At 45.3% G+C, this 15,730-nt stretch overlaps 1 protein-coding gene across 2 annotated transcripts in view; it reads right to left on the bottom strand.

The window, feature by feature from the left end:
* Window positions 1–15,730, bottom strand: part of DNAAF11 (dynein axonemal assembly factor 11) — a 255,970-nt gene that overhangs the window by 176,713 nt on the left and 63,527 nt on the right. The gene's annotated exons all lie outside the window — the stretch shown is intronic.

The raw sequence follows: 15,730 nt of genomic DNA on the forward strand, positions 1-15,730 counted from the left end.
AAAATAAAACACCAACTGTAAAATACCTTCACAGTTCTCACTTGAGGGAAAGACTTGCCAGGACAGGTCCCCTGGTCCAAGAGCTAGTAGGGCAAGTGTTCCCTGGTTTGCAACTGCAGCAGCTTTGGCTGAGCAGAAAACATCCCCACATGCCAATGTGGAAATGAGGCCACAGAAATCCCCCATGCCAGCTTTGCTCTTCCTAAGCATCGATTTCCCTGGCATTCACATCCTCAGAGCACAAGAGCATCCATCGGAATGGGAGACCAACTGCCAGCTGCCATTGGCCTTGCTGCCTGCCAGCTTCATGGAAAACATAAAGGCGAAAATAAATCTCCACCACTGCAAATTACTTCATGGGCAAAAGAAAATCAATACATTGCAACTTCACACTGTCTTAATGCCATTAAAAGATCGTTGAAAACCAATCAAAAGAGCATCCATAATTCATTAATACTCCCCTTACTGAATCCTTGTCACAGCCACAGTCTATGTGTGCATCCATAATCTTGTCCCATCATTTTGCACAGTCCTTGTTTTTGAGACAGGAAGAGGGATTTCAGCCAGCAAGGTTCTTACATTGCATCAGTACCTTCAAACCTTGGGTCTCCATCTGTGCTGAGCTCTGACCATCCTAGTCCTCAACTTTCTTGAAAAAACTACTCATCTGAAACATTTTTTATTTCTCAACCCAGTGAGCTTAACGCTTTCACATGGTCAAAACTGCCTTGTCATGATTCATTTCCAGGCATCCCCTTTAGCACACAAGGCAGGACAGCACTAAATCCTTAAAAGTCAAAGGGCTGTCTGGAAAAATTCTTCAGGGAAGGAAAGCAAGCAGATGAAGATGGGTCTTCACAGGTCTTTCACTTTCACTCAGTCTCATTTTTTATGACTTGTTCTGCGCCGCTTGGAATTTCTCACTTCCCCTCCTGACTATAAGTGAATGAAATTAAGGTGAGAGTCTCCCTTCCAGGTCTTGGGATATCACACAATCAACCCCAAATCCAGACATTTGAACTCTTATCACTACAGATGGCAATTCTGAGGAATATCTATTGAAATCATTACTGACTGCAATGATTTTTTAATTTCATTTCAGATAAATTTTAAGGTTCCATATTGTGCCTAAGATAATATTGTCTCTCCCCTATCAAAGTGGGTCTCTCAATTGGATATTTTGCTTTAGCATCAAAATAATCAATTGGAATGCCATTAGTGGAAATCTGATTGTGCTATAGATTCAACATCAGTCACTACAGAGTTACTAAGAGGTGCAGCCTGGGACTCCCATCAAATTCCTTCTCGGCCTTCAGACCTGCATAAGTTGTGCTTGCAACCATGTGTCTTGCAGGGTACTTACCCACTGGTTTCCTTTATGCTGCCTATTTTAATACAAGGAAGCAGCCAGGCTTAGCAAACCAGCACCTCTTTTAGGTATTTTCTAGAAATATTTATCCAATACTTCTAATTTTCTGCAGAATAGGAATGGTCATGTGGCACAATTTGAAGTAGAAAAGAGGAAGGAATGGTGGCTACATATGGCAGAAACCTCTGAATATCAGTTTTAAAGTGCTATAAACAGATGTAGGTTACGGGTGTGTTCGGTCGGGACGGACGTAGACGGTGACAAAGAGATCTCTATAGGCAGGTCTTGGGACACATGGGGTTTATTGTAAAAGGCTTGGGTATAGGGGCACTGCTCAGAGCTGCCAGACTCAGCTCGGAGCAGGCCCAAGAGAGCAAGAGAGTAAGTGGGTGAGAGAGAGAGAGAGAGAGTGTAAGAGCAAGAGTGGAAGTGAGAGCAAGAGTGGAAGAAGTAGTAAGGAAAAGTGTCTGAAGTCCTGGTTACAATACAATAAATCATCTTCTGTACTGAATATTCTAATTGTCACTAACCAATCTAATACAAGATACAAATCCTATAGCATTTACATACAGCCTATAAGAGTTCTTATATTACCATAGAGTGTTACATCTTAACTTCTAAAAACTACTCTTTGGACCCCTTCTGCTGAGCTAGTAGGGTCTGCTCTGACCCTTGGACCCGCTTGCAAGCAGAGGGTATTGTTCCATCAAGAGGGGATTACCTTCAGTTGGCCATACCATTGTTTTCTAGTTGTTCAGTAACTAAGACTTGGTATTTCAAAAGTGGCTTTCATTTCGATGTTGCCTGTAGTTTTCATATTCCCAAAATCTTTTGTCAGGCAATCATATTTATAAGGATTTCCTGTTTCATCTTCCCCAACAAACAGATCCACTGCAAATTCCTCAGTCAAGTCCATTTTAGTGGAGCAAGACAGAAAAGGTCTTTGCTTTGAGTGTCTTGTGTGCCAGAACTGTGTTTCTCCATGACTTAGGCTCCATCACTGATGGTAAAATATGAGGATGATTGAATAACTGGTACAATTTCACCACCAGCCCTGGGTGGGACTGTAACTGGTTGTGTGAAGCATCACACAAGCTGAAACAGTGATGTTGTCTGGCAAGCCCTCATGGTACAATCTGCTTTACAACACTCAACAGACTCCAGGAGAGTCCTGATAACTTCAGCTGGAGCTCTTTGTGATGGGCAGGAAGCAGCCTTCAGATACTCACAAAATCACAGAATCAAGGACAGATTGAGGTTGATCCAACCCCCCTTCTCCAGCAGGGCCACCAACAGCCAGTTGCCCAGGATCATGTCCAGATGGCTTTTGAGTATCTCCAAGACTGGACACTTCCTATTACTGTCTCAGTCCAGCTCTGTGGGGTCCCACGTGCCCCCACAGACGCACGGGTGGGTTCAGTGTTGCAGTCGGTAGCAAAGAGTCGAGAAGGGCATTTGCGTGCACTCCCCACCAGGAGCATTTATTGCTGCTACACTGTCAAAGGGTGCAGAGGCAAATCCAAACATGATCCCAAAGCTCACAGTTTTATCTGGGGGTGAGGAAAAGTCGGGAGTAGGGAACGGGCACCAATGGGGAAGCTCTGGGGGAGTGACGAGGGGTAGAGGCTGACAGCCAACCAGGGAATCCAAACTGGGGTGGATTAACATAACAGAACAAGCATCCCAGGAGAAGCCTCTTTCTCTCACCATGAACGCTAAGTCTCTGGCACCAGAGACTGTTTTACCAAGAGCTCCCTCTGTCCCTTGTGCCACAGGCCAACTGGCCACCACAACTCCTCTTTTCTGTCTTAATTAAAAAGGCCTCTCCCAGGGATCCCAAAACCCAAATATCCCCAACAACTAAACACACACAAAACAATAAAAACAATCAGAAGCACCCACAACCCAGTGTCCCAACAAGTCCTCAAATCTTTCAGAGGATTTTCTCTCTGAATGCTGGAATGGATGCTCTCACAGGCAGTGGTGAGGCTGAAGCAGCACAGTTCTCTCTGGGCTGCGGCACAGTCCATGCATCCATCGCCAGCGGTACCAGGAGCATCCAGAGGTCGGCAGGGTGATAGGTGTTGGGTGCTGGGCATCGTGGTGGTGAATGTGGGCACAGGCTCTGGCAATTGCTTCTGTTGGGGTTTTAAACAAAGTTAAAAATTTTGCGATTTCAAGTGGGGGGGCCTTTTTCTTCCCCCTTTCTTTTACTTCAAGGTCTGGGGAAAGGGGAATGGTATAACAAGCAGTAAATAAAGAGAGGAGTGCAAGTTAACAGAAAACATGTCAATAGGAGTATTGGGGAGTGTGGCTGTGGGAAAGGCAAAGCAGAGGGGTGGTGGTGGGAATATTAACTGTTGGGAAAGCAACAGAGAGGGTTAGATCTGGGGAGACACCAAGGGTGTTTTGACTTATCCATTCAAAGTCTTGTTTGCAGTTCTGGTGATGGGAGGGCGTGTCTGTTTCTGTGGTGGACATTGGTGCTGTTTTGCGTCGTCTCCGTTTCCAAGCAGTGGTGGTCTGGTCTTTTGACTGCGCCCTGTTTATCTTGGTTGGCATTGTGTCTGCAGCAATGGTGTTTGCTGGGCTGCTGCAGGGCTTGTTTTCTCTGGCAGTTTCCAGGTATCATCTATGTATGACCTTTGGCTTCTTCACCCTAGTCCTCTGGTATTCACACTTAGCATCCGAATCTGAGAAGTCACTATTCTGTTTCTTTGGCTGCTGTTCTGCCTGCTCTAGCTGCACCTGCAAGCTGGTCAGGTTCACATCTTCCCCCATGACGCTCCCGCAGCTTTCTGGGAACAGTCGGGGTCCTACAGCTTGTTTCCTGCGACCCCCCTCTTTTTCTGCTTCTTGTGCAGCACAGGGCTGGGGGCTGCAGGCAGGGCTGGTGCCAAGGTGAAAGGCACCATGCGGGCAGGGCCCCTGCAGCCGCGGGCACAGAGCAGTGGTGGCGGCGACTTGGCAGCCTCAGGGCATTCGCGCAGCGGCGGCGGGGGGAGAGGCGCGGTTCAGCAGCGCTGCGATAGTCAGGCAGCGGTTGGGGGGGTGGGGGAGCCAGGGCAAAGCGTCTCTCTAGGAGCTCGCTCCAGCCTGCTGCTACATCGGGGAGCCAAGTCCACCCGGCTGAGAACAATAATAAACTTCTTTTTCAATTTCTGTGTCATGTGGGTGGTCTGGGCTAGCCGCGGCAAGCGGCAGTGTGGGGCTCGGTCCCGGGCCAGCTGCGGGGTGTGCCCTGCCTCAGTGGGGGGAGGCAGCCAGGCATGAGCCGGCAGCGGGTCGCGGGCGGCTCGGAAGCAGCGGCGATGGGGAAGGAAAGAAGCTTTGCTGGGGCCCTTGAGAGTGGCGGGGTCAGGCTTCTCTAGCACCTGCCACAGCTACCGCCGCTTTTTCAGACTGTGTTCGAAGGGCACTAGATTCGCTCTGTTTCTAGTATCGTCAGGCTGTCTCAAGCCTTCTAGGGAGTCCCCAAATGCCACTTTTTTCTGCAGCTGTGGTTCCTTGGGGATTATTTCCAAGCTCTCGCGGGGCTGCCAGGGAAAGTCCAGCCCGGGGCTGTAGCCACTGCCAGAGTTTAGCTGTAGGGTGCTCTCAGACAGCAGCTCTAGCAGCTGTTCTTGGGCTTGGTGCCAGCGCGCTCTACGGCTTTGGGTCGGGGCTTTTCAAGCTGCGGTAGGAACCCGCCGGGGTTGTGACGCTGGGGCGGCCCCGCGGGCTTTGTGGGGGGTCACTGCTTGCTTTGCTTGCAGCTTCTGCTGGGGCTACTGGGGCCCGAAACCGGCTCAGCTGGGGTGCAGAGCCAATGCTTAGGGGCAGGCTCAGCCTGGCAGGAGCGGCTGGTCCAGCACAGGGCTCAGAGCAGGCGGGCGCAAATGCGCTGCAACCTCCCCTCACAAAGCAGGTACAGGCATTGTGTTTTTGCAGCAGCTCTTGCAACGCTTTGTGCTCTAGCACACATTGTCACAGCCTCACTATGGCCAGGCAGCAAAGGGAAGGAGATCAGGGCAGCACACGTGGAGGTGCCGCTGTGTCCGAGTGTCCCGGAGTCTTTCTGGTTGCCACCACCCCCACTCTCAGTCTCGGCCACGTGGGAACATGCGGTGGGTTGGGTCTCACGAGCAGGACCACCGATGGAGGGCACAGGGACACAGGAGGGAGATGCAGGGTCCGTGGCTGGGGGCGGGAACTCCTGCCGAAGGGGAAGGGCCCAATGGAAGAGGCACGGCAAGACAAGGGGGAGCAGGTGGGGGAGGGGGACCGCGTGCGGGTGAAAAGCCCGCCACTCCTGCCACGTGGCCTCCGCCATGCTGGATGAGGGGAGTGGAGGTGGGAGAATTAAAAATAAAAGTAGCAGCGGGGATTGCAGGTCTGACTCTGCTGCCGCCACGATCTTGGAGAAAATCTGAAGTAGAGAAAACCAGGGAAGCGGGTACAGGGAAGAGGTCTGGGGAGGAACTGGGGGTAGTCTGGCCATTGCTACCCCGGGCAGGGAACAAAAAAATCGGGAGGAGGCAGGCAGATGGTAGCAGACCTGTGTCATCGGGCAGAATCCATCTCCCGGTTTCCCTTGAAGCAGGGCAGAGGGAACAGGGATGCAGGGAGAGGGAAGCGGTAAAGGGTTTTTTAAACTGGGGTTAACATTTCCCCACCATTCCCCAAGACTATGAACTGCTTTTGCTAGCTTGTAAAGCAAATAACCTTTTCCCGACATAAATAACCATCACACAAAGCGCTTTAAATACTCAACTAACCACTGCTCAAATAACCACTGAACAAAATGTTTTAAACCTTCCCTGGTATAACGATAATTTTCCCAAACTTCCCAAATCTTAGAACCAGGAGAAAAACTTCCCGCAGGAGACGAGAGCACTCTGCCCCCATCTCCCTCTCTTCCCAACCCTAGAGATAAAAATAAATTAACAGAAAAGGATACAAAAGTGACCCATATTACTTTAGAGGGTCAAATAAAAGTCTCGAGGTCGGTCCACTGACTTAAGACCAGTCTTCTCTTTCTGTAGAAGGTTGTTGGTCTCCCCTGCCAAGCCCCTGATAGAACTCAGAGGTTTCTTTGGGATAATGACTGCTCAAATGCGACTTAAATCCAGAAACTACTGGAGACGCTGTCGGGGGTAGTCTGAGGCACCACACTGGGCACCATTTATTACCGTCTCTGTCTGGCTCTGCGGGGTCCTGCGTGCCCCCACAAATGCACAGGTGGGTTCAGTGTTGCAGTCGGTAGCAAAGAGTCGAGAAGGCCATTTGCGTGCACTCCACCAGGAGCATTTATTGCTGCTACGCTGTCGAAGAGTGCAGGGCTAAATACAAGCATAATGACAAAGCTCACAGTTTTATCTGGGGGTGAGGAAAAGTCGGGAGTAGGGAATGGGCACCAATGGGGAAGCTCTGGGGGAGTGATGAGGGGTAGAGGCTGACAGCCAACCGGGGAGTCCAAACTGGGGTGGATTAACATAACAGAACAATGCATCCCAGGAGAAACCTCTCTCTCATCATGACCGTAAGTCTCTGGCACCAGAGACTGTTTTACCAAGAGCTCCCTCTGTCCCTTGTGCCACAGGCCAATCAGCCACCACAACTTCCCAGTTAAATATGACCTCATTTCTTGCTTCTGAACACCCAGTTACACAAAGGATTGATTGAAGTACCTGACATATATTTTAATTTCAAGGAATTTAGCCCAGAACTACACTATGATTTACAGCTATCAATCCTTCACATGTGGAACCCAGCTCAGGTTTGTATAGGTATCCCATCCCCATTTCAAATTCAGCCCTTGGGAGGAGAACATCCCAGGGGCTGGCAATGATGCTAAGGGTAAAGTTTGTCTACACTGCCTTTGGTAGCTGCAAGATTTCGCTCCAGTCATTCCAAGGATGCCACTTATCACTTCTCCAAACACAGGAAGAAATTGCCCTGTCTTAGGACAACTTCTGTCTTCACAAATATAAAACTGAAAATCTATTTCCAGCCTCCTTTTCCTTGCCCACTCATCTCCAAGATGACACTTCCCTCTCCCATCGGAAGCAGTCTCTGACAAGCTGCTCCTCCAGGGCTTTCTGAACACTGCAGCTCTGAAGGATCAGCAAATCCTCTTAAGTCCAGACCACACAAATCCCAGTTTTTCGGTGGCTTGTCTCAAGAGGAACATTTTCCTGCACAGGCAGGCACAGCTCTCCAGACCATGCAGTCTCTCCATGCTGAAAGCAACAGTGTGCTGCACAATACCAGGAGCTCACAACATTATTTTCTCATGGTTTGCAATTGAACAGGCATACCCTAATGCACAAGTGCCCTTTGAATGATGCTCTCAAATTTACAACTTTTGTTGTTCTCAAACGCTGTTTCATAATTTGCATCTTCTATGTGCTAGGGTTCAGAAGGGGAAGGGTTAATAATCAATTGTAGAAAACTGCATTTTATTGCACAAAGATGAATGTTGATGATGCACAGTACCAAAATCAGCAAGAAACTACAGTGTGGCTGAAACCTTGTTGCTGCTCCCAGATATCACATAATACCTGCAGCTTATTGAGCAAGGCATGCACTGTGAGTCTTCCAAATTAAGTATTTTTTCCACTTTCCTGGAGAACAAATGTCCACACCTCCCACCTTGAATGATGTGGGACCCTGCACTATCAGAGCAGCGTTTTGCTACTACCATTATCTTTCCTGTTCCTCCAAAGGTCTGGTTAGGAATTAGCCATGAGAACACAGTCACTAGGCTCTCCTTTGGAACAACCCTCTGCCTACCTATCAAGTCAACCTTGCTGGACCATTGCAAATGTGGGTCTGAATGAGTCCAGGATACCTGAGCAGTGACAACATGGATGTGCTTCTTAAATCATGTTATTGCTTAGCTTGATTACATAATGAAAAATCCAAAGAAACTGAGCAGAAACTGTGTCTAGAAGACAGAGTGGGAAGGAGTAGGATTTGCTCTCATCTGTTCAGGAGGAGAGCTGAATTGGAAATTAGTATGTAGGTGTAGCACTTAAAAGATCTTGCTTTCTTTTCCTACTATTACCTATTCCCTGTGTGGCTGTGTTCAATATTACTCCATGTACCATTCAGGGAGCAGTTGTCTCAGTTCCTGAGGATTTGGTACAGTGCTTCATTTTCTTCCAAGGCCAGTGCGCACAGTTCACTGAAGCATTAGGGCTTCAGTGCTTTAGGACTACAACGTCTGGTACTGTGCAGGGCCTGGCATGATGAATGGGATCCCTCAGCACTGCAAGAGCAGGCATGCTACATTATTAATGAGCAGGTGAGCAAGGTGTATGTCAGTGCAGTTCTGAAGTGTGTGGACTGAGGCACTGACAGTGAAAGCACATCTGTTAGTCCCATCTCCACCAGATGGTTCCTTCTGGTGCCCAAAGTTGCTGTCATTTATTTTATCAGTAATTTAGATCAGGGCTAACTGAGGAACGGAAACATCCCAGGTAGGGGAATAGTGGTCTGTCAACTGAAAACTTTGACAGGAACATAAACCCATGGAAATTCTTCGGCAATAAGTTAAAGACTCTGAGAGTTTTCTTTTGAATGGATGACTTGATTAAAAAAAGAGAAACCAATTTTTTTATTAATATGTGCTAAGCTAAGCTCTTTCTTTTTATTGTTATTCTTTCTTGGAAACAAGTTTTTGGAGAAGTTTTTTGCTTGGGAAACAAGTTTTTTGCTCACTAAAAATAGTTTGAAAGCTGATTCTATTTCAGTTTAACAAAATAAAAACAACAAAATGGAAAAGTTTGGCAAGAAGTTGCTAAAAGGCTGAGCAAACAATTATTCAAGGTTTCAGCATCCAAGCAGTTCCTCATGCTCAGAGCTTCAGGGACATTTAAACCAGGGCAGTACTTTCTCCTTGGGGTGGATGCCGAGGACACGCGTGGGCAGCCAGGGCAGCAGCAGGGAGCAGCTGGGACTAAACAGGCTGTTCCCAGTCAGTCAAATGTCTGTTTGCTGATCTGTGACCCTGTAAACTGGGAAGACTTGGTACATTTTTAACTGAGGTTCAGTAGCAAGGCCACACGTTTGTTGGAATCTTCAGGCAGCCTGGACTCATCTCAGTGTTGTAATGTTTCACCTTTTTAAAGAGGGTGTCATAACCTCCTGGGCTCCCAAGATAAACATCAGTTCTATTCTCTCACTTTATGATGAAAAGACAAAATACTTCTTCCATGAATCGCTGTGTGTTCATCTTGCTGTCCCATCCCATTCTCACAGCAGCAAATGCTGGGCTGTGACCATGGCTGGAGGTTGGATGGGGCTCTGAGCCACCTGGTCTAGTGGAAAATTTCCCTGCCTATGGCAGTGGGCTGGAACTGGATGATTTTGAGGTCCTTTCCAGCACAAACCATTCTATAATTCTATGATTCTGTGATTGTTTTCTTGGATACTGAAATCAAACTGAGGAGCACTCAAGCTTAGCTTGATCTTCTTTGTTAGCCAGAAGATCATTTGTGATATCCAGGTACACTAGGATGTTGAAGTCTTTGGTAGATGTTTCTAGCAAGCTATGAGAACAAAAGCATTGTGAGATGAATGGTTTCAAACTCTTAAATTCCTGGTGGGACTTTAGGCTGAGCTGAGGGGAATTTTTTTTTTTTCAAACTCAAAATATGTTAATAGGAAAACAAAGAAAAAGTTGAGGGAAGGGTTTTAACCTATTTTGCAGAAGCTTAGACAGTCATAAACTTTCTTTTGAAGACTGGTTTGAAGTGTGTGTTTTAGCAGTTCAAAGATCTCTTTTAGCAGTTCAAACCAGCAGTAATAAAATTAGAAACGTGGCCAAAGACAAAATGCAGCATTTTGAACAGTCAGAAACAGATTGCTCCCACTGTCCTGTCTGAGCGTTGAGGTTGCTTGCAGTACTGTTGAAGTTGCATGAGGTTCTTTAATGGAATTGAATTTGCAATGACTGGTTTTATGGCATTTCTCTGCATCCAGCAACCTGACAGCAGCCAGTATGGGGAATTATAAGGTAGAATTGATAGAATTGTGAGCTGTAGAACCTGCCTGCAGAAGCGCATGGCAGCACAAAGGAGCACATGGCGGCACAAAGGAGCACATGGCAGCACAGAGAGGCTTGTCTCCACCAGGCCCTGGGGGGAGGAGGTGTCACACGGCAGAGCCCTGCAGAGAGGAGCCTGCCAGGAGCTGAGGGACGGGTGAACAGAGAGTGATCACCCCATAGAAGGACATTGAGAAAGTGTTGCTGATGTGGCAACACGGGATAGGTCATGTCACATAAGGAAATACTGTGCCTTAGAAAAGTGTATAAAATCAGCTCATTCCTTTGAATAAACGATTCAGATTCCCTGATGGTCTGGGTCTGTGATTCAGTTGCTGACAGCCAGAATCCAGTTTTTGTTCCTTTCCAGTGCAGCATCTCTTTCCCCCTATATTTGTAGTCTATGTAGTGTGTGTAGTTGTACTATTGTAACAGCCTCAGACACCTCAAACTCCACCCAGCAAAGACTTGATGGTGGCTGAGGGGTGTTCCTCAAGCAGAGGAAGTTCAGGGTGCTGTGCCTTCCTCCCTAGTGCACAAGATATTTAGATTGGCTGCAGAGAAATTACTTTTAACTCTGCTGCAGCCATAGATTTTGGTTACCTAAGCTGGATGTTGCTCTATTAAGGTAAAAAGACATCATTTTTCTGTTTGCAGAACATATAAGACAAGTTAAGACCCTGGGGGATCTGATGGTCAGTCTTTTCTGCCATGGGGACTTGCCATTCCTGATGTTTGATCCTAGTGGGGACACTTTCCTGGAGCAATGTTCAGGCACCTTTCTGTAGTTTCAGAAGAATACTGCAAACCCACTTTTGCAATTTCATAGGGGGGAAAAGGTTCAAACAAAATGTTTACACTTTCTCTTAATGCCACAATGTGAGGTGATAGAAATTATTGTCCCTTGCATGGCAGAGGTTTTGGGCAGTGCAAGGTCCAGAGCTCATCCCAAGACTTTGCTATTGCTAGCAGAAGCTTCCAGCTCAACATCCACTTGCAGTTTGAATCCCACCAATTCAAGAGATTTAAATGCATTTTAATATCTTCCTGTGTACTTTCTTGTTCCTTTGAGTCCTGGTGGCCCTTGTGAATTTCACAGAGTTCAGCACAGAAGCCAGCAAGTGAATAAAAAAAAGAGCTCAGAGGAAGAGATGTAGATGAGGATCCATTCTGCCAGATCACTATCTACTTCCAGGCTGAATGACAACTGATCTGCTCCTATCTTGGCCCAATCAGCCTACTCTTAGAAGAATGATCTATCAAAGAAAGTCTAAATATGTCCAGGCTTGGAGAAAGAGCTCCCAGCAATTCATCATGGAGGCCAGAGACAGAGCAGTTTAAAGGTGTTCTCAGTGCAGCTCCTTCACCTGTAGCTGACCTTTCTGCTCAAAAAGATAATTAATTCTTTCAGACTGTCAAGACCTTGTTCTTTGGAGGCATCACTAAAAGGGAAAGTGCCTCCACCACAAGATATTTTTGTCCTCACCAGGAAGCTACAAGAGCATTAATTTAAATGCATTAATGCAATGTTGCAATTTGTGGATGTTGGAGGGAAGCCCACGTTCCTCCCCACTCCCTCAGCTGCCTTTCAGCATTTCTGTCTGTGACAGGGCTGTGCTGGACCAGAACTGTGACTTGGAGCTACTGGACACTGAAAGATGTTCCACTGGGAAGGGTGGGAGATGTGGGAAGCTGAATTGGGAATTTCCAGGTCTCACTGCAGCAGCTCACAGCACAACAGGGCCTTGGCCCCCAGTTTCCAAAATTCGCCCTTAGATCATCAGGCACAAGCTGTATTAACCAGCAGAAGCTCTGCACTAACACAACTGATGGAAAGCTGAAGGCAAGAATGACTTGGCCAAACCAAAAGGCCTCATTCAGATCTTCTAAATACCTTTGTATTTCCCCAACAGATTTCCAGCAAGCTTGGAAAGATCAAAACTCTGCAATCAGCTGGAAATTTTCAGTGAGGATTTCAGTGTCTACACTGGGATTTGTGGTGTTTGAAAGTCACAGTGCTCACTGTTCCATGCCTTAATTTCCCTACCTTTAACTGGAGATGATGTGGCAATAACTAATATCTGGAAAGCACTTCAAATGTTTATACAATGCATTCCCTAGAGCCAGTTACCTACAATCAATGGGATATAATGGCCTTATATTATCACAGTAATTAAATACTTCCAGCTCTTAACTAATGTTTACAGTGCACCAGTGAGATAGAGGAAATCTTAACTTTACCTTGTTGACAGAGAACACATGTAAAAGAAAAAATAGTACAACATTCAAGACATCATATATAAAAAATCCCAATGTGCTTCTAAGCAATTAAATCCAAAGAACTGTTAGGCAGCTTAGATCATTTAATTTTTGGACTGCAGGAGTCCACCCTGAAGCTCAAAGAACTACAGCCATGCACTACAGGTCTTACTATTAGATCCTGGTAATAAAAACTATATAGATTATGACTGGAGAAGCTGTACTTCTGCAGCCCTTTCCAAAACATTTACTATCTATGGTTCTGAATACAGATCTGCACTAAATTGTTGCTGGAACAGAAGGAGACATATTTGTTCTCTGAAGCATCTGTCTCAATAGCCAATATTGGTATTACACTTCTGCTAACAAGCACATCTTTATTGACCCACACATCATTTTGGAGAATTTTTTTACCTTTATCACACTTATGTGGTATCAAATGTAAAAGTCTGTTTGGATTGAGAATAGGTGATAGAGGCATTTTGTAAATAAAGGTATCTACAATTTAATGAAAAAGACCAAACAGAACCTTCTAGGATTTTATGTCTGAAGCTTCTGCTTCACCTTTCCTTCCTCCAACCTGGAAAAGAAAGGATAAATCTGGTGCAGTCAGGCCTAGGGTCTAGGTATATATACATATATTCCTTTTACTATGAGCAAACACATAGGCTAGAACCATAATTACAAACGCTGGCTCACCAAAATCTGAACTTTTCATGACCTACTCCTGTGTTTTGTGCACTTGAAAGAGAACAGAGACTAAAAAGATGTATCTGAATAATACAAGACGTTCTGTGCATAGGATGGTGCAAAGTGCATCTCCAATGTGATTACCAGGAACAAAGTGGGACTGTGTTATTTCAAACTGATTCCGAGTTGTGTAATTTATCCCTCAGAGAATTTGCTGCAGCATAAGTAACAGCAGACAGACCAGCCCAAGTCTGAAAAACATACTCCATTTGATGTATCTTTAGAGTAATACTGAATAATAGAAGATATTGTGTATCATCTTAATTTTTTATGCTGCAGCACCACAATACAGGTCAAACAGAAATTTTCATTCCTAAAAATAAGAAAAAAAATCTCAAACATGTAAAAGTCTAGAAAGACAGTGGGGAACTTTTCTTTGACTTCTGTGCTAGATCAGGCTGCTCATATCCCTATTTTCTCAGTCCTTCAAATATGGCATCTGATGTCATTTTTTAGACTTGAGATGAAGAAAACAGACTCTTTTAGCAGCTTATGAAGGAAAAACGAAAGGAACTTCTGCTGTCCATTTCTTTCCACTTCCTCCTGCTGCTTTCATATATAAAATTGTTCATAAGCATTCACAGAGAAAATACAATTCAACCTCAAGTAGAAATGTAGTATCATAGAGTGGTTCAGGTTGCAAGGGACCTTAAAGGTCATCCAGTTCCAATCCCCCTCCAATGGACAGGGACACTTTGCACTCCACCAGGTTCCTCAAGGCCACCTAATAATTCCACCATTCTCAATGGCATTTCTATCAAATGCCTGACAAAAGTTTGACAGGAACCTACAGCAAACTCAGTGTTGCGTCAAAAGGAGCTCATTTCAGCAGTGTGTGGTAGAGATCCCTGGTCTTTTGTTAGATACCTTTGACCCAACCTTCTGTCCCACATGCCTTCAAATTCAAAGCTCTTGCTGCTCATTAAATTCCTACCTTTGGTTCAGGGGCTTAAATCACTCTATCAGAGCCATCAATAGACATGAGCCAAAGTTTGCTTTACATGAGTAACTACAATAGTAGAGAAATTCTTGTTGGCTCAAAAGGTTGTTAAAAACAAAGGGAAAAGATATAAAGACCTCCACTTTGCAACATTTACTGTGTCTGTGCACTTCATGTGATTTGGGAAGCATTAGCATTTTGTTTTGTTTCGGTCTTGTAATTAGAAGGATTGTGCTTCATTATCCTACTGTAGCTCCCACTGTGACACAATCCTGGTTATCTTTCAAAAAGCAATATTTCATACCAGCATCCAATTCTGTCAACTGAGTATAAAAGCATTGGAAGTCTCTCCATTTCTTATTTCAAAACAGTATTTAGAGAAAAAGGAAACAACACCTCCCCATCCCCAGCCATTTATTCTTATGGAGTCATTATATTTGGGAATGATAGAACGAAACATTTCAGACAAGGGAGTTAATTTCCATAGAACTGAATACTTGAACTGTTGAGGGCAAAGATGTATTTTGGGGGCTTGGGGTTTTTTCCCTTTCTCTTTACATGATAGCTCTTACTAAAAGGGAAAAAATGAGTTCACATTAATTAACTGGTATTAATGTGATGTAAAGGAGGGGATTGGGTCATTTTTTTTCCCCCAAAAAAGGCCCTGAAGAGCCATTCTGCAGAAGTATGTTTGTGTAGAAACAGGCAGTTTTCATTCTAAGAAGTCTCCAAGGTTGTCTCTATGAACTGTATCCAAAGAGCTCCACTGCCTGTTTCTTTTCTTTACCTCATCTCCAGTATCCTGCCCTTCCTTTAACAATCAGAGCCTCTCCTTGTACAAAACATATGCTCATAGCTAATAAGATGATGTTGTCAGTGATACATATAATCTTGTGTTCCTGTGTGCATATGTTAACTGCAGTATTAGTTTGGAGTATTCTGATATTCAGAAGGGAAAAGGGCTTTCCTATATTTATGTTAATTAGCATAACATAGTCTACCCAGAATTCATCATACTCTGCTAAGCTCTGCCAGAGAAAATGTATTAATAGCTGAACTGTTGCGATCCTTTATTAATATCACCACTGCGAGCTCTGTACCAATTTTAAGGCTTATCAAGAAGACAGGATTCTTGTACATATTCCTTAAGTCTTTCCTAGTAAACAGAGATAATGAAAAAATTGCTCCAGGGAAAGCAGTTTGGGAGCAAAGGCAAGTGGTGTTTAACTCCACAATGGAGTTCTGTCGTGTAGCTGTTAGGTCAGTGGCAATGAATTCTTCCAAGGATTCCCAGTTCAGGGGAACATTTTGTGTTTCCTCATTCCAGATAATACCTACACCTTAAATCCTTGCCATGAAGGCCTGGGGAGGCTCCCCTCAT

This window comes from Corvus cornix, chromosome 2 (assembly GCF_000738735.6).
Source record: "Corvus cornix cornix isolate S_Up_H32 chromosome 2, ASM73873v5, whole genome shotgun sequence".
Taxonomy (NCBI): Eukaryota; Metazoa; Chordata; class Aves; order Passeriformes; family Corvidae; genus Corvus; species Corvus cornix.